Genomic DNA, 25,983 nt, shown 5'->3' with positions numbered 1-25,983 from the left:
AGTAAACCTCAAGGCTGCCACCTTATGCATGTTACAGCGCGGAAATTAAAATCCAACAGCAGAACGTCGCTAACCTCACTCTTGCCATCTTGATGGGCTTAAACCTTACTGTTGCTACCTTGGTTATACGCTTTTGTGTTAGTTTACTATTAATCGCTAAGCTGTTCGCATCATCGAAGTAGAGAGTAACAAATGTCGAGTAGATTTAAAGAAGAATATGTTAGCAGAAGATAAAAGTCCGTCATGGAAAAACCTATTTCTAGGTATATTTGCGAAGAGTGTGGAAAAGCATTTTCCCGAAGCTATCACAGGAGACGTCATGAGATATCATGTAGGACGATTTTTCAATGCAAACTTTGTAGAAGAGAGTTCAAGAACGCATACAACGCTCAACGTCATGAAGCCGCGTGTAATGTAGCTTCATCGGGAACAAAATACAAAGAGCTCAACCATATTCCAGCGAACACTGATTTATGTTTAAAAAGTACACCTCTGCGAGAGATTTTTAATTCTCCCTTGCTGTCTAGGCCTGCTGCAAGTTCTGTTACTGAGCACAAACTTCAAGATAAAGAGAGGCAATATCATGATTATGATAATAAGGATAATGATGTTGATCAAAACAGTAGTAAAGCGAAAGTAGAAGAAGAAAATTCATTGCCATTACAGCTTGATGATTTTACTTCATTTCCTAAGCCTACTACACGTTCTGTCGAAGTGCAAACATCTCAAGAAGAGATGCAAGGTAAAGAAGAAGGAAATTTCAACGCTTCATCGCTATCGAAACAAGTTATGTTTGTACCTAGAAACGCTACTGCTGAAGCACGTATTACATCAAAACAAGTCCCTGCACATCAACTGTCTGCATATAGACTCAAAGTTCACAACAAGCCTCTGTTACCCTATGTAGATATAAGCTACTGTAAAGACCCCAACGTACTGGTAAAACGTTTACAACTGCTAAGAGCCTATCATGATGCTGGTTACACACAGTACAAAGAAGATATTTTTGAAATAGAGTATGAATTACGTCGTGTAGGTATTATTAAGTAAGCGCTTACCCTCACCTAAATCATCCATCTGTAGTATATAGTCGATCGAGTAGCTATATTCGTATAGATTATTTCCCAACATTCTCCCTTCCTTAGGGTATTAACTCCGCCTCTAGTTGTAGAGCCGGTCTCAAGCCCGGATAAAGAGAGGAGAGGCGCCCTAGCCCTTTAGCCCATTAGCCCATTAGCCCTTTAGCCCTTTAGCCCTTTAGCCCTTTAGCCCTTTAGCCCATTAGCCCTTTAGCCCATTAGCCCTTTAGCCAAGGAATGTGCGGTAATCTAATCTTCTTAGAACAAAGGTATCCCCTGACATGTTCTAAACACATGTTGTATCGAGTACAGTGTTCTATTATAGTCTTGATCACTTATTTAGTGTTCTAAACACTTCAATCAATGTTCCGATCACATGATAAAGTTAACGGCATAGAGTGCGGTGTTCGATTCTAGTCTTGCAGGTTTAAACTTGTTCGATAGAGCTATGCCTTGACATAAGAGGAGGCCTTAACAGCTTATGTATAGCCGCTATTGTTTAAAGATAGCTGCTGTGAAGAAAAAGCACGTCGAATTTTTCAAATTACCTGCCACCACATTTCAAAGGTATGAGGTTTAGTGCTGTAAAGATACCTGCACGATGCAAAGCTAACTTTCTTCATCAGAGCAGCCACCATCTTGTGTGAGCACCTCTAGGCCGTATCATAAGCAGCTGTGTATAGTCACCGTCTTGTCGCTGCTACCTCCCGCAAGCACCCCTAGGGCGTCTCATAAGAGCAGCAGCCATCTTGTGCAAGCGCTCTTAAGCTGTCTCATAAGAAGCTATGTATAGTCACCATCTTGTAGAATTAGATAGCTGCCAATGCCAAAGGGCCTAAGTAGGAATCGAACCATCGATCTCATCATTAGACTATGTTTTTCATGTTCCTGATACTGCAAACCTAGGTATCAGGTAGAAAAATTTTATCCGTTTTCGAGATATTTAACATTTTGCATTTAAGCCCCAAATTTAATGAATCGAACCTGCACGGCACGTTATACTCTCTACCATAGCTAAACCTGATCATGTTACGAAGACTTGCTTCAATACAAGCTAAAACAGAGCGAATGCTAAAGGGCCTAAGTAGGAACCGAACCGTTGATCTCATCATTAGACTATGTTTTTCTTGTTCCTCGTACTGCGAACCGAGGTACTGGGCAGAATTTTTTTTGTCCGTTTTGCTCTACGATGCATCGCTTTCGAGATATTTAACATTTTGCATTTAAGCCCCAAATTTAATGAATCGAACTAGCACGACGTGTTAGCCTCTAAGCTAAGAGCAGCAGCCATCTTGCGCAAGCACCCTTAAGGCGTCTCATAAGGAGACGTGTATAGCCGCCATCTTGTGTCCGCCATCTTGCGCAAGCTTCCTTAGGCCGTCTCTAGCCATCTTGTGCAAGGACCCTTAAGCCACCTCATAAGAGCAACCGCCATATTGCGCAAGCATCACTAGGCCATCTCATAAGGAGCCATGTATAACTGCCATCTTGCGCAAGCATCCCAAGGGCGTCTGTGTATAGCAGCCATCTTGCGTAAGCACCCTTAAGGAGTCATGTATAGCCGCCATCTTATGCAATTAGCGTCGAGAGAGGACTGCTGAAGAATTTTTCTTTTTAAATTATCCACCACCACATTTCAAAGGTATCAAGCTAAAGATAGCAGCACTGCGTATGACAGGTGACGAATTTACATCTAAAGAGGGCAGCACGGTGCTCTCTGGATTAATGATGGCGGATGACAGCTGCACGTGGCTATGTTTACCAAACAAGAGCATGTAGAATTTGCCGCCACCACATTTCAAACTAAAGAGGGCAGCACTATGCTCTGTTGATTAAAGATGGCGGATGGTAGCTGACAAAAAAGCACGTGAGTTTGTTTCCAAACAAGAGCACGTGGAATTTTTCAATTTGCCGCCACCACATTTCAAAGGTATCTAGCTAAAGATGGCAGCACGGTGCTCTCTTGATTAAAGATGGTGGATGATAGCTAACAGAACTTTTCAAATTGCCCGCTACTACATGCTTAAGGTAGTAGCCATAAAGAGGGCAGCACGGTGTTCTGTAGATTAAAGATGGCGGGTGATAGGTGATGAAATTGCCCGCATGATAGCAGCACGGTGCTCTGTTGATTAAAGATGGCGGATGACAGCTGTCAAAAAAGCACATGGCTTTGTTTCCAAACAAGAGCACGTGGAATTTACCGCCACCATATTTCAAACTAAAGAGAGCAGCACTGTGCTCTATAGATTAAAGATGGCAGATGACAGCTGTCAAAAAAGCACGTGAGTTTGTTTTCAAACAAGAGCACGTGGAATTTTTCAATTTGCCGCCACCACATAGAGGGTAGCACTGTTCTCTCTGGATTAAAGATGGCTGCTTGTCGAAAAGCATTTTTCAAATTATCCGCCACCACATTTCAAAGGTAAGTAGCTAAAGAGGGCAGCACTGTGCTCTATAGATTAAAGATGGCGGATGACAGCTATCAAAAAAGCACGTGGCTGTCAAAAAGCATTGCCTGCCACCACAGGTATCTAGCTAAAGAGGGCAGCACGGTGCACAAAGATGGCTGCTGTCAAAAAAGCATTTTTCAAATTATCCGCCACCACATTTCAAAGGTAAGTAGCTAAAGAGGGCAGCACTGTGCTCTCTGGATTAAAGATGGCGGATGACAGCTGTCAAAAAACACGTAGCTTTGTTTATCTCGCGCTAGTGAGGTTAAGTTGGTAGCACTAAGGTTTAGACCCGTCAAGATGGTAGCACTGCCGATGACAGGTGACGAATTTTGCAGCTACTGCGATATAGAGGGCAGCACAGTGCTTTGTGGTTTAAAGATGGCGGATGACAGCTGTCAAAAAAGCATGTGGCTGTCAAAAAGCACGTGGCTTTGTTTACCTCGCGCTAGTGAGGTTAAGTTGGTACCACTAAGGTTTAGGTCCGTCAAGATGGCAGTACTGAGGTTAGCGATGCGTTGTTGTCTGTCAAAAAGCACGTGGCTTTGTTTACAAATCTGTCAAAAAGCACGTGGCTGTCAAAAAACACGTGGCTTTGTTTACCTCATGCTAGTTAGGTTAAGTTGGCACTACTGGGGTTTAGGCCCGTCAAGATGGTAGTACTGAGGTTTGCGATGCGTTGTTGTCGATGACAGCTGTCAAAAAGCACGTGGCTTTGTTTACAAATCTGTCAAAAAGCACGTGGCTGTCAAAAAACACGTGGCTTTGTTTATCTCGCGCTAGTTAGGTTAAGTTGGCACTACTGAGGTTTAGGCCCGTCAAGATGGCAGTACTGAGGTTTGCGATGCGTTGTTGTCGATGACAGCTGTCAAAAAGCACGTGGCTTTGTTTACAAATTCAAATTTCCCGCGGGAGGTGGAGGAGGCATCTGGGAGGCCTCTGGCTGAGGTGGAGGTGGAGGTGGCCACTGGGAGGCCTCTGGCTGAGGTGGAGGTGGAGGTGGCCACTGGGAGCCTGAGGTGGAGGTGGCGCCCGAACCCGCTTATTATACTACTCAAATCGACTATCATTTGCTTTGGATAGGTTGCGAAATGTTACTTGAAAGCAAGGTGTTTACTACAACTTAAGAGCAACTGTCACAATGAAAAATAAATATCCACCGTGTATTATCATCTCGTAATATCCTTAACTTACAGAGGAATCCCGATGCTGAAACATGCATCAGTCCAAACAGATGTTCAGAATGAAGCAGCAACACCTGATCCGATCGGATATTACGTTAAATTGTCCTGATGGAACTAAACTTCGAAATGCAGGAAGACATTAATTCATTATACATTCAGAAGAAACGCCAAACACTGAAGTTAAAGAAAAGTGATCAGTAACTTGAAAATGTTCTTACTAAACCAACTTTCACGTTTTGAAACAGTTACGTCGTTAAATCTGTTTAAGATACAAGTCCACAATATAAAACGAACAACAGGAAATTTTTCCAATTTTCTATAACTACGACTACAATCACAAATCTGTCTGCCTACACTTGTCCCAATAAACCACACTACAAATGATCGGTAGATCAACGTCTCACAAGAATAATGGGAATAACGAAAAATGAAAATATACTATATGGATCATCTGACGAATCCAAACCGCATTCGTAGTGAATGTCCTACAGAATCAACTAAGTGTCAACACACGACACTATTTATTTATTTATTTATTTATTTATCGTATGGCATATATACATATATACAAAAACAAGAAAGCAAGTATATTATATTTTTATGTCTAAAGATATTATCCATTCTAGAGCCTCTGTATAGGCCTCTATAAAATCAAACCAATCTCCAGGGTAGGCTCTTCTGCTACACTCCTTTACAATGTGTTCGATGGTTTGAAAAGGAGCACCACAGTCACACTCGGGGGAATGTATCTTTCCCCATTTATACAGGGACGCAGCACAGACACCATGACCACATCGAATCCTATTAAGGATGGTCCAAGTTCTTCTTGGGAGATCAGACCTCGAATTAGGTGGGAAGAAAGGCCAGAGATGTTCACCTGTTTCTGAGATCCAATCTTCCTTCCATTGGGCATAGGGGTTGAAATTGTCTTCTGTGAGCTTCTGAGCGAACTTAACTGGCGGATGTCTAGATTTCAACCGGTTCCTCTGAAGGTCAGGAATATTGGAGTGGATGGGCAAGTTAGGGATCCCATTTATCTTGGAGTATACTGTTGCTTCACGTCCGTAGGTTAAACCATAAAAATCCCTACACGTGACCCCTGGGTGGTGCTAAGGAAGCAACAACATTGGCTGCTGGACCTATCTTCTAAAGATCTCACAGCAAATATGCAAACTGTACGCGACACTATTATAATATACCGGACGATCGAACAATAAATCTTAAATTAAGAACAAGTACATAGAAAACGAAAGTTCCTCGAGGTTGAACACGCGCGGCTAAGTAGTAGAGGTCAGTCTTCATTAGCCAGGTTTCCACGTGGGACAATCCTTACATTCATGCCGCTACTGATGCTACGCTATTATGGGAGCACCTCCCGGCTAGTATTATGCCGAAACATGTCCTAAATTGTACCTGCTAATATCTTTCACATTCGTATCCACTACTGCAAATACTAACATCGTTCAAGTCGATTCGCAAACATACGTAACCTATGACTTGGCAGTGTACAGACGACACTCTAATCCCGTCGTTGAGCCAACGTTACAGTGTCTACTAATCCTTAAGTTATATAATACACGCGGCATCCTAAATCTGTCGTTGAGCCAACGTTATGGTATCTACACATAATTCATACTGCGAGGCGAAAGCGAAACTTTATCACACTGTCTGGATATTTAAATTTGATCCTCGTCGAAACTCTAACACATGAAGTGAAATTCGTTACAGAAATGAACTCGAACCTGGAAATATGTATGTCTCTATTTCCTACAAGAAAGCGTGATATCTTAATTAAACATGTTCGAATAGTTTAATCTGTTAATCGTTACAATTAAACACATGCGGAGACGTTCGCTAAATAAAAATGAACTTAACTCTCGTTTGCTACTGAAAACGATAATCACTACCATCACGATGTTGACAGCATAACTCGTGTGTGAGGCTCCAATTCACCTACCCTGTCAACACTCCATAAATGGCTCATCGTGAACTATCCAGTGAAGTAACTTCTAATCAACCTAAGCATGTTAAACTATCATTCTAATAAAATTCATTTTTCTCACCCGCAATGTTTCCAGTCAGCGATTGTTTCGTCTCTCAAAGATACTGAATAGAATTCAATTTACAATAATTAAGTACTTTCTTGACCGTCTGTCAGAATGTATTTTGTTCGTGAGGTCGGCTATCACAAAATGCACTTCGCTGGTATCATATAGAACCGTCATCTAGACATAACTGCAATTATCTACGGTTGTACATAAAAGAGTAATCATGGGAGAACATTAACGTGTACTTACAATGGGCGTTGCAACGCGCTCACTTGGATTTGTTAACCTTTACATTCTTCAAACGTTCTGGATTGTTACAGGACGTAGTTCCTTTACAGCCTGTCTCAGAAACATTACGCCTCAACCTACACACCATGCCACAAAAATTCCCCTCCGTCAAACTACATGGCCTCTTATCTTCGGCGTCCTGCTTGATCTACATCACTCATAAAATACAGACTATCCTGTCGGATATTGGAACATCTTCATAATCATTTCATACTCATTACTGTTGAACGCATAATTATCATCTAAAATTTTATCCTTACGTGAATATTAATATTATTATTATTCACTTCGAATCACCCATATTTGGAGTACGTCAGATAAATCACTTCTTAGATACCTGTGCTCTTTTCTTCTCCCAAAAGTTCTAATTCTTCATTCTAACTGATCTCATACTCCTTTCCTCCTCTGATATATGAATCGGTTTTCTGGTGTTGATCTTAACTTGGAACCTCTTAGTCCTTTCCTTGATCAAGGTCTTGGCTGTACCATTCTTTAACATGAGTTCGGTAATCTTAAGATCTCTCTGATACTTTTCCAATCCCCTAAACCAATTGGGTTTAGCCTTCTTTTTTATAAAATATGTCAAAGATATGTTTAGTTAAACTGTCAGGATTCATTAGAATATGTGTCCATAGAAATCAATCCTCCTTTTCCTCATGGTATCCGAGAGTCTCTCCGACTTTACGTAGAGTGCTTCGTTTCTATAAGAAACTTGTTTGTTATTCTGGAATTTGGGATCCGTGATTTTTCTCAAAAGTTTCCTCTCCTTGAATTCCAATTTCTCCATTTGCCATTTCCTCCCCATGACTAGTATCTCTGCTGCATAGAGTGCTTCCGCCTTAATTACTTTTTATAATGCCTTATTTTGGCGTTCGAATAGAGGGCTTTCTTATTGTATGTGTTTTTGGTTTTCTGGAACGTTAGTTCCATTGTGTTCCTTGTCGCTTCCATTGCTTTCCCTTCAAGGTTGTTCCATTCAAACCATTCCTCTAGGTACTTGAAACTCTTCACCACCTCTATTTTTGAGCTCCTGCTTTAATTCTGTTAGGAGTGTCAAGTAAATTAATCATGATCTTCGTCTTTTCGAAATGAAACTTAAGTCCTATCTTTCCCGCCTGCTCTTGTAATTCGGCGATATGTTCTTTTACTTCCTTCCACTTTTCTTCGTGCAGCGTCGAGTCGTCAGCAAATGTCAAACACTTAATCGTGATTCCTTTGTTTTTGTTCCATTCCCTCACAACTTTTTCAAGTGCACAGTGGAACATCACGGGGAGAGATCATCCCCTTGCCGGAACCCTGTTATAACCTCAAAGGGTTCTGATATTCGCCCATGAATCTGAATTTAGAGGACGTATTCGTGAGCGTCTCCTTGATGATGTTTAAAGTTTTCCCGTCCAAACCAAACTCCTCCAAAATAGTGAACAACGACTTTCTGTCTATGGAATCGTAAGCTTTTTGGAAGTTTAAGAAAGTCACTATATACGGCTTCGACCTCTGCTTCTGGTATGCTGAAATTTTTCTGAGTTTTAAGATCTGTTCAGGTCAAGCTCTTCCTTTCCTAAATCCTGCTTGATACTCCCCAAGTTGGCCATACGACTGAGGTTCAGATCTTTGCAGTAATGCTCTGTACAATATCTTGTATGCTACATCAACTGGTGAAATCCCTCTGTAGTTGTTGGGTTCCGATTTCGAGATTTTTTTGGGAAGGGGGTGTATCAGGGCCATTTTCCATTGGTATGGAATAACCTCATTTATCCATATCTCTTCAAAACGTTTTTGGAGTGAGACCATTGCATTTTTGCTTGCATACTTTCATAGTTCAGCTGCTATCTGATTTTCGTATTGCCTGAATCTCGCTTATAGAGGGGGGTTTAACGTCAGGGTTAGTGGATGACCTCTGTCCACCATCGAGCGCCATCTTCTGGCGTGGTTCGTCGCAATTTAGAAGTTCCTTCAAATGCTCTGCTCGTATCTTACAATTACCCCTATTACTATACGCCATGTTCCCTTTTTGTCCTGAAGTTGGAGAGTTAGGGAGCCGTATCTGTTTAGCTCCACCCTGAAGATCCGATAATAATTTCTTATGTTGTTCCTAACAATGTCATCATTTATATTCCTGAGTAGTTGGTCACCTTTTTCCTCCTTAACTTTTTTGATCCCCTTGTATACCACTTCTCTAGTTTCCACAAAGTGTTGCCACGCCCTCTTCCTCAGATCAAGTAGTCTATTCGACTTTTCGTTCCACCATTTGTGTTTCTTTGTCCTGGTAACAGCTGCTCTGCTTTGGTTATACGACTCTTCTCCATCTGTTAACAGTCCTGACCTCCTAGGTCGGTGGTTGTTAACTTGCCCCATTCCTCTTTGTTATCCTTCAGTTTTCCGGATCATATCTCCTTCTTTCAAAGTTCTTCTTTTGAAAGTTAATATTGGGGATGATCTTGAGTTGTACTTTAGATAATTAGTGGTCCGAGTCGAGGATGGCTCCTCTGAGAACTATAACATTTTGGATTTCCTTATTAAATTTCCGTTTTATCGCAACATGACCTAACAGAAATTCTCCCAATAGAGAGTTAGGTAATATCCACGTCTTCTGTTTTCTTGGAATTTCTTAAAGCAAGGTGACTTCAGGACCAAATTGTGCGCTTGGCATAATTCGATGAGCTTGACACCATTTTGGTTGGTCCTGTTATGTGCTGAGTAACACCCCACTATATGCCTGAAACTTTTATCTCTTCCCACTTGGGCATGAAAATCCCCTAGAAGGATGACGTTATATTTATCGGGTATCTTCTGGATGGCGTCATCTAGTTTATCTCATAATAGTTCCACCTTCTTCTTTTTCTTTACGTTGTGAAGGTTTTTGTGGGCGTGAGCATTCACAGTTGTACAGTATATACCTTTGGCCGTCTTAAACGAGACTGTGGAGAGTCTTTCAGATGAAGACTCAAAGTTTATAATGAAGTCGAATACTTTCTTTCGATTACGAAACCTGTTCCAAGATGGGGAACATATTTCATAACTCTTGTCCCCGCCATTCCCTTAAGTACCCTGAATCCTCCCGATTTAAAGCTGTCCTCATCCAAAAACCTGGTCTCGTGCACAGCCGTTATGGTGATTCTATGTTCATTTAAAGTGTCTATTAGAGTCTTAATTTTCCCCACTTTAAAAGCGAGTTTGCACTAAAAGTGTATAAGTAGTTTGCTTTCCTGTATTATATTTTGAGGTTCCATCACGCTCCGATTTGCCTTTGGGTGAAATTGCAGACTCCCCAGAAACCGAATGTCTGCTTGTGGATTGACCACCTGAGTTAATTAGTTTCACATCACACTTTTCCATGACTGATAATTCTTTGGGTTTTGGGGGTGACTTCTAGAGTCACCTTTCCTTACAACCGATGTTGTTAACCCCGGAGGATTATTCACAGCCGTCCCTTACATGGAGACAGACGCTGACCAAAGACCGCCCAAATTGGGAACAGTCGCTTTTGGGTTTTTATTTGTTTTTAATTCATGGTGAACTCCACTCTGCTCTTCAGCTCTCTCCCCCGTTGGAAATCAGATTCCTCTTCCGCCTTTGAGACGGTTTACCAGGTTTCACCAAGAAACCCTAGGCAGGGGCCATTACAGGGTGCTGCTATCCGGAGACAGATGGACCCCCGTCTTTCCTCACCACTGGAAAACACTTATTTATATACCGGTAATAATTTATCTGTATGGCCTACTAGCGGCCATGATGCTGGCAGTAAAGTAATATTGTGATGTTGGAAGGTAGAACACAGTTTAAAGTCTCGCGCGCTGACATAAAAAACAGATCGTTCACCTCCACACTGGAATAATGACAAGACACATCATTGTCTTCGCAACACTTCAATATACACACGCCACATATACAACGCGATGTTATGGTTTATGAATTAATTAATTTAAAGGGACAAGCATTTACATTTCTAACAACAAAAGTGATATTTAAATTAGACAGACCTGTAATTGCGTTAACGTTATCTCGGATTTATCTTACGCCAGCCAACTCGGGATATATCCCCTCATAATTGCAGGACACATTCTTCGCTTATACTACCTTATAAATACACTGATTCTGCACTCGCCTTGAAGAAACACACATTGATTTTCTGAAACATAATAATCAATTTTATTCTTTACACATATACAACAGCTAAACCACCCCGCTTCGTGTCGAGAATTCAAGTAATACAGTTTGTGGAATTCCCCAACTCCTTCCTCTCCATGTGTACCAGAGATGTGAATGACCGTGAGACACAAGCTTACCTCCGCCATACTAGAACAGTCGTCCCTTACTGTTTACCAAAATTACATCGTCCGCAATAATTCACAGGAGCTCTGCTGCCTCCCTTCGCAGAAGTTCAGGAATCCTACAATTATTTAACTTAGATGTTCTTCCCCGACCGGGATGGATATCGTTTTTTTTGCTAGCGGCTTTACGTCGCACCGACACAGATAGGTCTTATGGCGACGATGGGATAGGAAAGGCCTAGGAGTTGGAAGGAAGCGGCCGTGGCCTTAATTAAGGTACAGCCCCAGCATTTGCCTGGTGTGAAAATGGGAAACCACGGAAAACCATCTTCAAGGCTGCCGATAGTGGGATTCGAACCTACTATCTCCCGGATGCAAGCTCACAGCCGCGCGCCTCTACGCGCACGGCCAACTCGCCCGGTGGATGGATATCGTGAATACAATGTTTCAATATCTAATTATTCTCCGTTCACCATTTACCACTTGGTAATGTACAAGCAAACTGACTTTAGAGATTCTACAAGCCTATTTCGCACTCTTTAAGTCCTCTTCCTAATGTCACGAGACATAGGTTCACCCACTCGGACAAATGGATGATGACTGAAGCTCTTGGTTGAAGAGCGGTAGGTATGCCTTCTCTAGGGACGCTCTGCTTAGCGTTATGTACTGTACTGTTTTGCAATCATTCCATTTGATGACCACTGGACCGATTTCTTCCACTTATTACACTTATTTTTCCAGTTATGATGGTGTTTTTTGCTGATTTTCCTGTTTCTTTAACGGACATACTTTACTAATTTCGTGCACGATGTCCCCGCGCATTTTGACTGTACGTCCTTGACAGGTGTACACTAATCTGCCAGTTTGGATGCCACATTCTCTCTGAGCGTAATTAAATACATTTCCACCCTGTGGAATTTAGCTTCATCAAATATTTCCCAAAATTCTTAATTATTTCTTTGTTAATGACAGTGCCGAAATTTCTCGCAATGAAGGTTATTATCCAGAATTTCATTATTAACTATCTGAGGTCTTCCGAAATGCTCCGGCCTCGTTTCGATGTGTGGTGGGCCGTTTCCCGCTGTGAATTGTCTTGCCACGCAACGCGAAATGAGCTTGCAAAAAATATGGATACACTCCGTCTTGTAGCTGAAATTTCAGCAAGGTAGAATATGGGTTCAATATTCTCATACTTCATTATATTTTATTCAGCTAAAATTTGTAGCGCACATCCCTAGGATGTTTTCAACATTGAGTTGTCGCCTGAAGGGTTAGAACTGGGGATTTTTATTTTGAGGGAAAGGCATCGTTACTACGTACCGTTGCTTACAGCCACAATGAAAGCACTGATTAAAAGTATAACCTACATTTTACTTTCTTACCCTCTAAATTCTGAACTTAATGGAAATCGTGAAATCCAAATGTATTATACAGACAGTATTTACTTACATTTGCAAGAACATTAACTTCGTCTTCAATCATAATAAATTCTCTTAGTCTCTTCTTACATCTAACCCAACTCTCAGCCCTATTGTTCACTTCACAAATGGTATATATTTAGAGGGGATTTCCACAGAGATCGATCTTTATTCTGGGGTGTGTTCGCTTCCGGAGAAATTACCACACCCCTACATGCAAAGTGGTGGGCGAAATTGATGGGCTTTACCGCCCACATGTGAGTAAAAATGTAGTGCTTTAAGGATATTGAGGTAATTTTAACCGAGCTTGTCCTGTGTACATCGTTCAGAAGCGTCGCATAAGTCAGCATCGTGGATGCTGTTGACAAATGGATAGACTGTGAGTATAATTCAGGTTATTGTAGTATACTGAAGAAATAAAATGCATATAATAATAATATTAATAGTAATAATAATAATCATAATAGCAATTAATAACAAATATTAAGCCAGTACCACGAGAGTTAAAAGTAAATAAGGGCGCAATCAAACATAAAGATAATTTTAAAAATCTTAGTGAGTGGATAGAACCAATCATCTCTGAAATAAAGAAAAGCTTCCACATCGAGCATGAATAAAATGGAAAGATGTTTACAAAAAGTATCCACATCCTTGAACTCAAAACTCAAACATTATTGCACTATTATCCAGAGGCTTTGTATGCAGCGGAATTCTTGCTATGAACAAGAAAAGCCGGGTAGTAAAATTGGAAATTGGAAAGATCTTAAAGAAAATTATTGGCCCAATAAAACAAAATTCAGATAACCATGATCTTACACTCTTGTCCGGAAATTCTCTGATGTAATGGGGAGAAGGAAAATGGAATTTTATGGCCACTTGCTGAGAAAGAAATCAGCAGGATGATCGAACCTATTTTAAACTAAAGAAGACCCAGCCTACTTGGTTCAAGGAGATGAGGATCACTTATGATGATATACAAGAACGCAACACACTCAGGAGGAAATTGAAAGACAACCAGGGTATTCAGGAAAGGCCAGAGTTAAAGACGGGAAAGACGTGGTTCTTATTTGCCCGATACGAACAAATAATAATAATAATAATAATAATAATAATAATAATAATAATAATAATAATAATAATAATAATAATAATAATAATAATAATAATAATAATAATAATAATAATCCTTTTTCTTTCCAAAACTGCACAGGTCCATATTTTGTACAACGCAGTTATGGTCAGTAACCTACTTATTAAGTGTGAATCTGCCATTTCCAGACGAAAGTACGAATGTTAGCATATTTGTCATTTGTCTACCAACCCCCTCTGAATGCGGTTTGATCCTTCGGGGATGGTACGGTGGTACATACCTTTCAATTTGAAACCAGTAATTCAAATATCGTAAATCTTCCTACACAGTGCAAACCTCCTATGTGATAAAATTTTTGGAGATATGCTGACCCGCAGCACATACATTATAAAGAGCGAGTGCCTTGACAATAGTCATGCAATATTGCAACTTAGATGACAGAACCTTGCCAGCCTAAGTTATAAGCTAAAAGATTTCTCATAGGAGGTTTTTCCCGGCAGCGTACAAGGATAGGTCACCTAAAAGAAGGAAGTTGGCCACAGCGGGTAAGAGATGTAGAGGATCTCAAGAGCGACGATGGTTAGACTCGATTTTTAATGATTTAATACGAAAAAATATGGAGCTCAGCGAAGCTACAGCGCTAGTTTCATATAGTGGATTGTGGAGATGCTTAGTTAATAAATACGTACATGCTAGCAGACAACGTATTATTATTATTATTATTATTATTATTATTATTATTATTATTATTATTATTATTATTATTATTATTATTATTATTATTATTATTATTACTATTATTATTATTATTATTATTGCTATTTATTCTATATTTTTTGAAATAAATTAGGCCTATATCGGATAAACAGAATTTTGAGTTATAAAAAAAACTATTTTAAACCAGTATATAAAGGAATAAGGAACAAAGATCGTAGGTAAAGATTAGAGAATATTAATGTGAGCGTCCTGTTATGAAAACAAAATACTTGTTTTCAATATTTTCACTGAAATGAGGGTTTTCGCTACCTCGACATGTGTTATTTTTCCAAGTAATTTATTACTTAAGGAGTGGCCTTTTTAGTGCCGTTAGTGTCCGAGGATCGCCAGATTCAGTTCTTTTTTGATTCGACGCCCTTCGGCCAATAATTTCACCGTCCGGCAGGGTAGAAGTGGTGGTATACTATTTCTAATCACCAGATTGCGTGCATAAAGCATGGATCAAATTCCAAACCTCTTCGCGGTACTCATATGGAGTGAGAGCATGTTATGCTGCTGATGGTTATTCGTCCGTCGGATGGAGACGTGAAGCTTTGAGGACACCTCTTCGTATTATTCGGCAGGAGTAGGCTACATGTCGCCACCGTGCTTCATTCTCTCTCTGTCCGGCCTCATGGCTAAATGGTTAGCGAGCTGGCCTTTGGTCACAGCGGTCCCGGGTTCCATTCGCGGCAGCGGCGGGAATTTTGACCATAAATGGTTAATTCCGCTGGCACGGAGACTGGGCGTATGGATCGTCTTCTTCACCATTTCATCCTCATCACGACGAGCAGGTTTTACACACCTTTTAGTACACTGTTGTTATTTAATAAGCCCCAGTGGAAAAAGTTTTCATATTTGTTCCCTTGTCTTTTTTTTTTTACGCCTTTTAATTCTCTCATCTCATCTTCAGAAACAGTAGATAGCTATATCTTTCACTGTACCCATCCATACACGACATAAAATGCACGCTTGTCAAAAAAAAAAAATATCAAGTGTTTACCTATCACTTTCGGATAATTTTTATTCGTGTATTCAATAGTACATTTTCTCACTTAACACGTTCTCTTTCCTTGTCCACTGCAGAGACATCTTAACGAGGTTTCACTGCATATATAAATCTGGAACAGACAGCCAGATTGGAATCTAGGAGCATGTTGTAATGCTACAATTGATAACTTCCAGCCACGCAAATGTTGCAAACTTCTTGTTTCTTGTAATATAGGCTTACTGGTAGTCACATACCAAGAAGTTTGATTTGTAAATTTGCAGTTTGTACTGCTAGCCAGTAGCAAGTTTGCCTTCATGACCAAAAAGTATTCTGATGTGACAGTTTCCATCTCAAAACAAACTAAATATTTAACTCCTCTTTGAGTCTATTATACGTTCGATAGCGACGATATGCTCTAACAACATGGTTAGCCAGTTCGAGTACGTTAGTCTGATATAACTCCACTTCTGAAGCCAGTTTATAAACACAGCTTCACCCAACGAATTTCCTCCTACCGGGCGCGTTGGCTCATGCATTTAGGGGCGCGCATCTGTGAGCTTGCATCCGGGAGATAGTGGGGTTCGAGGCCCACTGTCGGCAGCCTTGAATATGGTTTTGAGTGATTTCCCATTTTCATACGAGTCAAATGCTGGGGCAGTATTTATTTTAACACCTCAAAACTTTTGGATGTACGACCATTTAAATGCACTCCCACAAATAGAACAACCAATGGGCCTACCCCCGCTATGTGTAACGCTACGTGACCCAAGAGAGGATTTAACCTAAAGGAGCTTTATAAGAGGTCCCACAAACGGAACGGAAGTCGATCCCCACTATGACTGCTAGTGAGTACCTGAAATTGACTATCTGACTGTGCACATTGATACTCTATGGAATTTAATTACCTATGTAACCTAATCATTGTGTATTGTTGTGTGTATGACCATTGGCTGCAATAAATTATTATTTATTAAATTGGAAGATAACTTGAACAATACATTGTTGTATTAGCGAATTTAGCAGTCAATACGGAAAACATGAGATTCATACCTTGTGGAAAGATTGAACGTGTGAAAACTTTCTTAACGATAACACAGCAGACACATTTAATCAATTGATAGAGATACAGTAGGTACTTTTATATTTTATGCAGACATTGGTCTAGTATAATAACCACAGAAAATCATCAAACCCCACTAATTTGCCAAATGCAAGCTCAGAACAGCTCGGCCCTACCCGCACGACCATATCACTCGCTATCTCCCAAAGTAAGAGGTTGACTCCATAGCCGTAGCGAATCAGCACTCCCGGCCATTCCGCTCTCTAAGTTACAAAGATATTTCTGTAGATCATTTCAAGAATTAAATTATTAAACAGGCACTACATGACTGTGTGGGTCTCCTGAATCCAGTACCCCGGAAGTCGGAAGAGAAGAGGAGTTCGTTAATAAAGGTCGGGTAGGAAAGGTGAATGTGAATAGCCTGGTGAATGTAAGTGAAAACAATGACAATGTCAACTATTTTCACTTGGTGACCAACCCACGGTTCAATCGACCATCACTGACCTGCATTTAGGGCATAACCCGGGTGGCAGATTCTCTGTCTGTTGTTTCAAGGAATTTGGAAATTTATTTTAAAAATACTCTTAGTAAATTATTCCAATCCCTAACTCATCTTCCGGTAAACTAATATTTTCCCCAATTTGTTCTCTTGAATTCCAAATTTATCTTCATATTGTGATCTTTCCTACTTATAAAAACACCACTTAAAATCGTCTACTAATGACATTCCTCGCGATCTCTCCACTGGCAGTTCGGAGCATACCACTAAGACGAACAGCTGCTGATCATGTGCCTCAGAAATGGTTTCTCACTGACTCCATGGATATGATATGGGATTTGGCACTTATTGGCATCAAATGTGGTTTTCAATGCCCTGTTTGACATGGATTTGGGCCATTTGGACTGTTTCTTTTTCTTTCATATCATGGATCTTCCTACCGATGTATGTTTTCCATCATAATCTCAATTTTGAATTTTTTGGATTTGGTACCTTTTGGAAAGAAACTTCTCAGTTGTACAGAATGAGAAAGATCATTAATTTATTTACCAGTTAAATAAATTATTATCCAGGTCAATTAAGAATTGAAGAGACTAAGAACAAATTTACATACTGTATAAGAGGTGACACACTTGGTTCAGTGGAAATTCTTTGCCACATGTGAAATAATTCTGTACTATTTACAATATAGTTTTGACACATTGTGGTATTATAATTTTGTTGGATGGAATTTTTCCTAATTGCATTTTCATTTTTACTCTTGTCCATAATGGGAGTATTAGGGTATTTTTTTGGACAATATGTATGTTAGTATGTTATATTGCTGACGATTGATGATTATGTTTAAAGATTATTAACAATGACACATTAGTTTACGGATTTCCAACCAACGTGTTGTCTCATTTCTGTAAGTACTCAATATGGTATCTCCAAAATACACTATTTTGTGCTGTGAAAAAAAAAATCAACTCTCTATGTGATCAAGGTCTACTGAGAGATGATCAAAAATTAATTGTTTCAATTCTTCATTTTCCAATATGTCGTGACACATTTCCATAATTTCATTGCACCTTAAAGTTGTGTTTGATGATTTTGTAATAATAATGTTATTTGTTTTACGTCCCACTAACTACTCTTTTACGGTTTTCGGAAACACCGAGGTGCCGGTATTTAGTCCCACAGGAGTTCTTTTACGTGCCAGTAAATCAAACGACACCAGGCTGACGTATTTAAGCACCTTCAAATACCACCGGACTGAGCCAGGATCGAACCTGCAAAGTTGGGGTCAGAAGGTCTGAGCCACTCAACCCGGCGATTATTTCGTTGTAATATTTGTGCCTTCACTGTAAATAAGTAATTTTGATCACTGTATATTTAAATACAGTCAGTTTTCTCATGACTGCAGTGAAATTTATGCCTTTCAGATGGAAGTATTTAGAGTTTAGGTGCCAAAAAGTACCAAATCCATTATTTTTCATTAATATTTCTTAACCTTTTAATTGCTGAGTTACCAGTTAATTGTATGGTACCTCAGGGCTGATTTTTTTCATTCCTATGTAAAAAAAAATTGTAGAAGTCTCAGTTAGCTGAAAATGTTTATAGATGTTGGTTCTATAGCCCTTTCAGACCTGAAAGAAAACTGGAGGCGTGAATTTTTGTTTGTTTGTCAAAAACGGACTAAAATTCTCCTCAATAAACATATTGATAGTTTATTTTACAAAGTAAAAACTAACATCCGAAAAACAGGACCCACACAATTGTGCGTATCAAAATTCAAAGCCTCGTTGTATCACATACGATGACGTATCTTCAAAATTTACGTTCACTGACCAATGTACACACTTCATTGAATATATTCCGGTATTCAGTAAAGCTTCTAGATTAATATAAAAGCAATAAATAAATACTTACTTTTGGCACTACTGCTTCCCGCAATCTCGCCGATCAACTGTGCTTTTTAAACTCTTCTTCCTTCGCCCTGGCGGTCAAGCGCATACTAAAAGCAATTGAAATACACGCCACGTGTCCCGCACAATCACTGCAGTCCGGTCTAGCGCCGAAAAAACATCAAATACGGTCAGGGATAACTAAAATACGAACCCGCACAATTGTGCGTACACGGTCTGAAAGGGTTATAAATTGAAATGAAAATCGATAATCCTACATTTATGTCCAATATTATTTTGAAAGAAATAAAAATTACACCTTTTGTGCCCACGCATACATCATCTTTTTAAAAATGAAATAACTCTGCCACTTTCAGAATCACTTACCGATACATTAAAATCATCGCCTTCATCATCACTTTCCGCTGTGGTTAATAACTGAAGGATTTTTGATCCAAAATAACATTGCAGTGAAAGCAACTAGTTTGTTGTTCTGCCATGCATGTTTACATCACAGATGAACTCCAGCTGTAGAGGACAGACATCTACAAAAAGCACTATTGGTTACTTCTTGAAGCTATAAGCCATGATCAATTAGTTGTACATAATGCCCAACAGATGGCAGAACATTCCAGAGATCGATTTGGCTCTGGCAACCAGAAGTGAGTTGGCTGGAAAATTTAAATGTCCAATAACAGACCAACTATATTGGTATCATAAATTTACTTATTCGGGACAAATATTTCAGGTTCCCTATGGGAATCAACGTCTATATCATCTCGAGAGTGAGTCAGTAAACTGACAACATATTGTACAATCTTTCACTCATTTTTCTCTTTTGTAAAGCAATTTGATTCATACAATTCTAGGTACATTCAGTGAAGACCTGAGCCTGAGTGAAGTAACAAGAAGGAAATGGAAGTAAACTTTAAGGCATTTAAATTGAAGCCAAATTCTCAAGATATAATATTTTAAACAAAAAAATACTGAACATTGTATCTGTAAGCTCCATTGAGAATCTGAAAGTTTGAGAAAAGTACAAAGATTTGATCATTTTAGAAATAAATGACAACTCTAATTTTGAGAGAACATGGCCCAGAATGTGCAACTTGAAAGAAAGTAAACAAATAGTTATCTTGATTTTCAAAGAATCAGAGACATATATTTCAGTATAAAGATGATCTGCTATTCATCTCCAGATAGTGATAAAAAAATCAATTTATATGTTCATATTAACACTTCCCTGCACATTAGTTAAAGAAGCTTTGTCAATAAGATCAATGGATGGAGATATCCAAGTTTTATCAGCCATTTCATCACTTATGCCTAAGTAAACTATTATAATGAATTAAACTTCCTTCCAATTACTTTGTGAGAGAATCATACAAAAGGTCTTTAAATGAAATGGCAAATTCTGAAAAAAATAATAATAATTAGAGCAGTATTTCAAGATGCTTACAACCACATTAAAATATTGCTCTTTATTGAGCAACTTGCTATGATAACAACATAAAAATCCAGGGAGAGTCTTGAATCCAATAAAAATATTCATGCAGCACCAATAATTATCAAGCATAGTGAAGGAAAATATTCCAGACAGTATTTCATTTTCTACAGAATTTGAACTTCCCAAGTCTTCCCAGCACAAAATTTGCTGCATTTTCGTAAAGCTAATATTTGTTAGGGATATGAATAAGAGCCTCTGCGTTTCCTACTTCAGTTGCCTCTTGATAAAAATGTAAACCGTAGAAAAGCCAATTCATAATTGGTATTAAAATGATTGTGAAAAGTAAATGGGACAGCAAAGAATAGGAATGGTGCACTGTAAAATGTCCGCCTCTGTGGTGTAGTGTCTAGTGAGATTAGTTGCCAACTTCGAAGGCCCGGGTTCGATTCCCTGGTCTGAAAAGAAATGTGAGAAGTGAAAGGAGGGTTTGAACGGGTCCCACTCAGTATCGGGATGTCAACTGATTACAGGGGGTTCGATTCCCATCTCCACCTATCTTCGAAGTGATTTTCAGTAGTTTCCCACTTCTCCTCCAGGCAGATGCCATGATGGTACCTAATATAATGCGACGAGCGCTTCCATCCCAGTTCCTCATCCAACCCTTCCAATCTTCCCATCCCCCACAAGGTTTCTGTTCAGCATAGCGCATGAGACCGTCTGACGAGGTAGTGGTCCTCCTCCTTAATTGTATCCCCTAACAAATTCCTCACGCTCCAGGACACTGCCCTTTTGGCGGCAGAGGTGGGATTTCTCGCTGATCCGGCGGGAAAAATCCCTTCAGGGAAGCAACTCAATATTGAAAACATCCTAGCGATATGAGCTGCGAATTTTAGGTAAATAAAATATAATAAGTATGAGGATATGTTCTATATTTATTCACAAAATTTACATTCCCTTCCTGAATCATCGCTATCCGGTCAATTATATTAGCAGTTTGCCTTTTTCCTACCACTACGAGTTCTAATGTGACTCAATGAATTGTTTCACTTATGAAATTTTAACAACATTCGGTGTGGATATTTTTCAATAAATCAAAAACAGCGTGAGGCCATAGAACAAAGGAACACATTGCAGAAAGAATTATGTAAATAAGTTAATTTGGATAGGATTTTAATCAAAAGGAAAAGGAGTATAGAAAATAACGATTTAGATATTTTTCGGAACTGCATTTAGGCCGGAAGTTATTTTCAAAATTTGTTTTTAATTTAATAGAGTTATCCAGGACACTTAATTTGAAACCTTTTCGGGCCCTTTATCCTCTTGAATTTTCGGCACAATTTAGGAAATCGCTTAATTTTACGTTTTTCTTTGAATGGAGACCCATCCATTGTTTTCTAAGAAATGTTTGCAGCATTACAACCAACCCTAGAGGGTAAACAGATTAAATAATTAACGAAAAATAAAGTGTCATATTCAGAGACATTCTGGATAAAATAACAATTTATAAAACGAGGAAAGAAGAGGGTTTTGAAAAAGAACGAAATGAAAAGAAAGGAATACATTTCTAGTTTTGAGAAAACTAAAGAAATCTCACAGGCGTGCTATAGTTAAATACACAACGTAGAGCAAATAGACTGAAAGAAAGTATGGAACCGTATAAACCGATTTTGTAAAGAAGATATAAGTGTTAGCCAAGCGAATATAAGCAATGATAAGCGCATAGAGCATTGCTAGGGGAACAAGATGAATGGAAAGTAAACAACAGAGGGGTTGGCCCACCTCGAGAAGTATGGAGAACTCTCTACGGCTACTACATATTCCAATATCTGTGAAGATACAGTATATATAAACAAACTGACAAAGCTAACAGGGAAATAAAATATTGGCAGATTAAAAAAGGGGGAGGAAAATTTGGGATGAGTTCAACCGGAACGATGGTACGATTTCATCAGTAGATGGACAGTCAGCTTCGAACACTTGGGACATTCTACGACATAGTAACATTTTCATAAATATATTCAAGAAAGCACATTGAAACAGAAAAGAAAATTAAGATCTTGAATGGAGATAAAGAACGACGTGGAACATATCAAGGGATGCGGCAGTTCTAAAATAATGAAAACGAGTACCAATGGAAATGTCGAACAATTACGGTGGCAAGGCATAACATTTAAGAAATCAATAATAAAACTAATAATAATAATAATAATAATAATAATAATAATAATAATAATGTTAATTGTTTTGATTTGTACGGATTTCGGAGACGCTGAGGGGCCGAAATGTAGTCCTGTAGGAATTCTTTTACTTGTCACTAAATCTACCGACACGAGGCTGACGTATATGAGCACATTCAAATATAACCGGACTGAGCCAGGATCGAACCTGCCAAGCTGGTGACAGAAGGTCAGCACCTCCATTGTTTTAATCACTGAACCCGGCCAAGAAATTATCAATGGTAAGTTGACCAAGAGAAACAACCAAAGAAGAAGACTTGAACAACCTGGTCTGAAGACAGAAAGGTAGGCCATAGTAAAATAATGAAAGAAATATTATTACAAAGGAAGGCAAAAGTATTGTGATGGTGGCAGAATACTTGAGGTCAGAATACAGAGACACCATTTTTGTGTACATTGGTATGGATCCACAGTGCTATAATAAGGCGGAGAAACAATTCTGTAAGTTTAAGTGTTGCGTTCCTTCATTCTCGATCCCTCCGCATATCCGTGTTTAAATTACTGTGAAGCGGAGTTGAGCCGATCAGAGATGACTTCTAACGAAACAGTGCTGATAGTAATTACACTACGGTAAAATCTCATCCTCCATGCTCTTTTGAGGACGAGAAGAAGGCAATTGCGTCATTGTATACCTCGTGTGTCACAATGCTCTTCCTATGCATTATTTTCCTTAATACCGGTCACACCTACCAGCCGCACATGGATATGCAACCCGTCAGAATAATCTTGTTGTGTGTAAGGGAAAGTCTGCCGTGTTGTAGGATTTTATGTTTGCGAGACGTTCATTTTTCCTTTTCTTTTTTTACAAGTTGCTTTACGTCGCACCGACACAAATGAGTGTTATGGCGTCGATGGGACAGCATAGCCATAGCCTCAATTATGATACAGCCCCAGCATTTTCCTGGTGTGAAAATCGGAAATTTCGGAAAACTATATTCAGATCTGCCAACAGTGGGGTTCGAACACACTATCTTCCGAATTATGAATACTGCAGGTATCGAGCTCCATGCTTGACGCATTTAGACACTCCTACAGTACAGTGCATTTAAAGTTCATTTTCTTTTAAAATTTTTGCGTAGGGAAATGAACTCAACGAAAATTGTTCTGAAGGACTGCATATCCGTATATGCTGTATGTTTACGGAGGACGTTTAGAACATTTCATGAAGAGATAGTTTGATGTGGTATCGCGGTACGTTCTGTATCCGTGTGCATCCCATAACTCATGAACTACTTAGAGTTGTAGAAAATGAATTCTAACATGGAAATTAAGCGTTCACGGACCCATGTCCGTATTGTCCCCGACTAGGTCTGCCAGAGAACAAGAGACACCCCAGGGGTGCTCAGTTCGACGGCCGCAGACTTAGAAAAAATATGAAAGTGGCAGGATTGACATAAGGTTCAGAAAATAAGAATGTTCTAAATGTAGAAAACATATTACACATTTATTCAATAAAAATAAAATATTAGCCATCCTGACATCTATGATAATGAAAATGATCGCTACTTTACGTTAATTATTATGTCTCTTGATGTGACAAAAAACATACAAACAAATGGGATGGTACACGTAACTTATTTTCTCTATCATTCTAACAGAGTCTTTGAACGTAACATAACTTTCTTCATTTTAAAATATTCATTTATTAATTGAAAGTAGAATTAAATTTTAAAGAAAAATGAGGTCCGTATCATTCCTCGAACAATCTGGAAAAATGCATTAATTTTAATAAAGTGTACAATAAATAAATATCCAAGATTAATTAATTAATTTTACTACCTTAACAAAATAAGAGTGAAATTCTGTTTATCAAAATTTTTGTTAACATAAAAATGAAAATTTGAATTTGCCTTTATTTTCTACAAGTTCGACGTCGAATACATCTGTTCACGTCTTCCCACTCATCTCCTCGTGAGAACTAATAATAAACTTATAATCAATTGGTCATTAAAAGTGATAGCATTATGACCTACGGAAAATTCATAAATGGAGAAAAGTATGTCCTAAACGTGGAAATCCCGTCCACAATCAACTAACACTACCAAAGCGTCACACATCAGCACACCACAAATAAATAGAAAACAAGTGTCTTATAACTAGGAAGTCTATAAATCTACTACTAGCTACTGAAATATCAAAGAAGAAAATATCTACAATATTTACACATCCTCATCAGCTGTTAATTAATTAAGCCACATGTCCTATCTCACATCTAAGGAAAACCAGTGAAATGTCGTGAAAATAAATCAACCAGATATTATAGAACAAATCTAAAGAAAGATGGAGTATAAATAAAGAGCTACATAGAACAGATATATTAACTTATTTAGATGTCTTCACATCTGGAAGTCCGGGTTCTCAATCATCCATTCTAAGGTGAAAGTCTCTGCATTTCGGCGCTGCTGACGATGGTCGATGGCTTAGAACTTCATGATGAAGTACGTGGAGTCCATGGCACGAAATTCCATCTTCTTCTGGCGATGATAACGTAGAGGTCCTCTTCCACGTTCACTCGTGAGGTTGCTGAAACTTGTACAAATGTGTTAAAACGAATCCTGAACACATACGTAATTTAGAATGCAAAGAACACGTACTTTATAAACTTTGTCTGCTCTTTCGACGTCTGTTTACTGCACTAACTCAAGTCGTAGATGGACATAATAATAGGAAGCGCCGAACACAGGAATGTGTCCACTATCCCTGATGATAGTATTCCACTGAAGTTCTACGTTGAAGTCCGCTATCGACGTACACGAAATAACTGCAGATCGTAGACCATGTGAGAGTTTGTACTCATATGACTTGCCTCAAATATTGTGCGTGGCACTCGTGGTCGGAAGTGAAGTGAACTCAAGTACTAAATTCTTCTGGGATTTGATTACATAATTTCACCATCATTCTAGACGAAACACCGTTGAAATTAAATAAAAAATCAGTTTTTAATTTTTATCATTTACACGTGATATTATTAGCACAGTTCAGCAAAATATGATTCCAGAGTACGGAGACAGAGTCACAGCCGAGACACCTCTGCAGAACGCCACGAAGACGACGCGACTCCAGGCCACACACTCCGAATGGCCACAGCATCTGCTGACATCACAGTTCTACAAGAATTGCAAGAAATTCGCCAATTAGTAAAGGATCTCGCCATACAACAACATACATTCAACGAGCGACTTCAACATATTGAGAATTACGACGAGCAGGATAAGACTATGATGGAACCTCCTCTACCTCAACACCAGCAGCAGCCTCCTCAACAGAATAAGCAGCCTT

This window comes from Anabrus simplex, chromosome 4, assembly GCF_040414725.1.
Source record: "Anabrus simplex isolate iqAnaSimp1 chromosome 4, ASM4041472v1, whole genome shotgun sequence".
In the NCBI taxonomy this organism is placed as follows: Eukaryota; Metazoa; Arthropoda; class Insecta; order Orthoptera; family Tettigoniidae; genus Anabrus; species Anabrus simplex.
Note: the sequence above shows the minus strand (reverse complement) of the source record.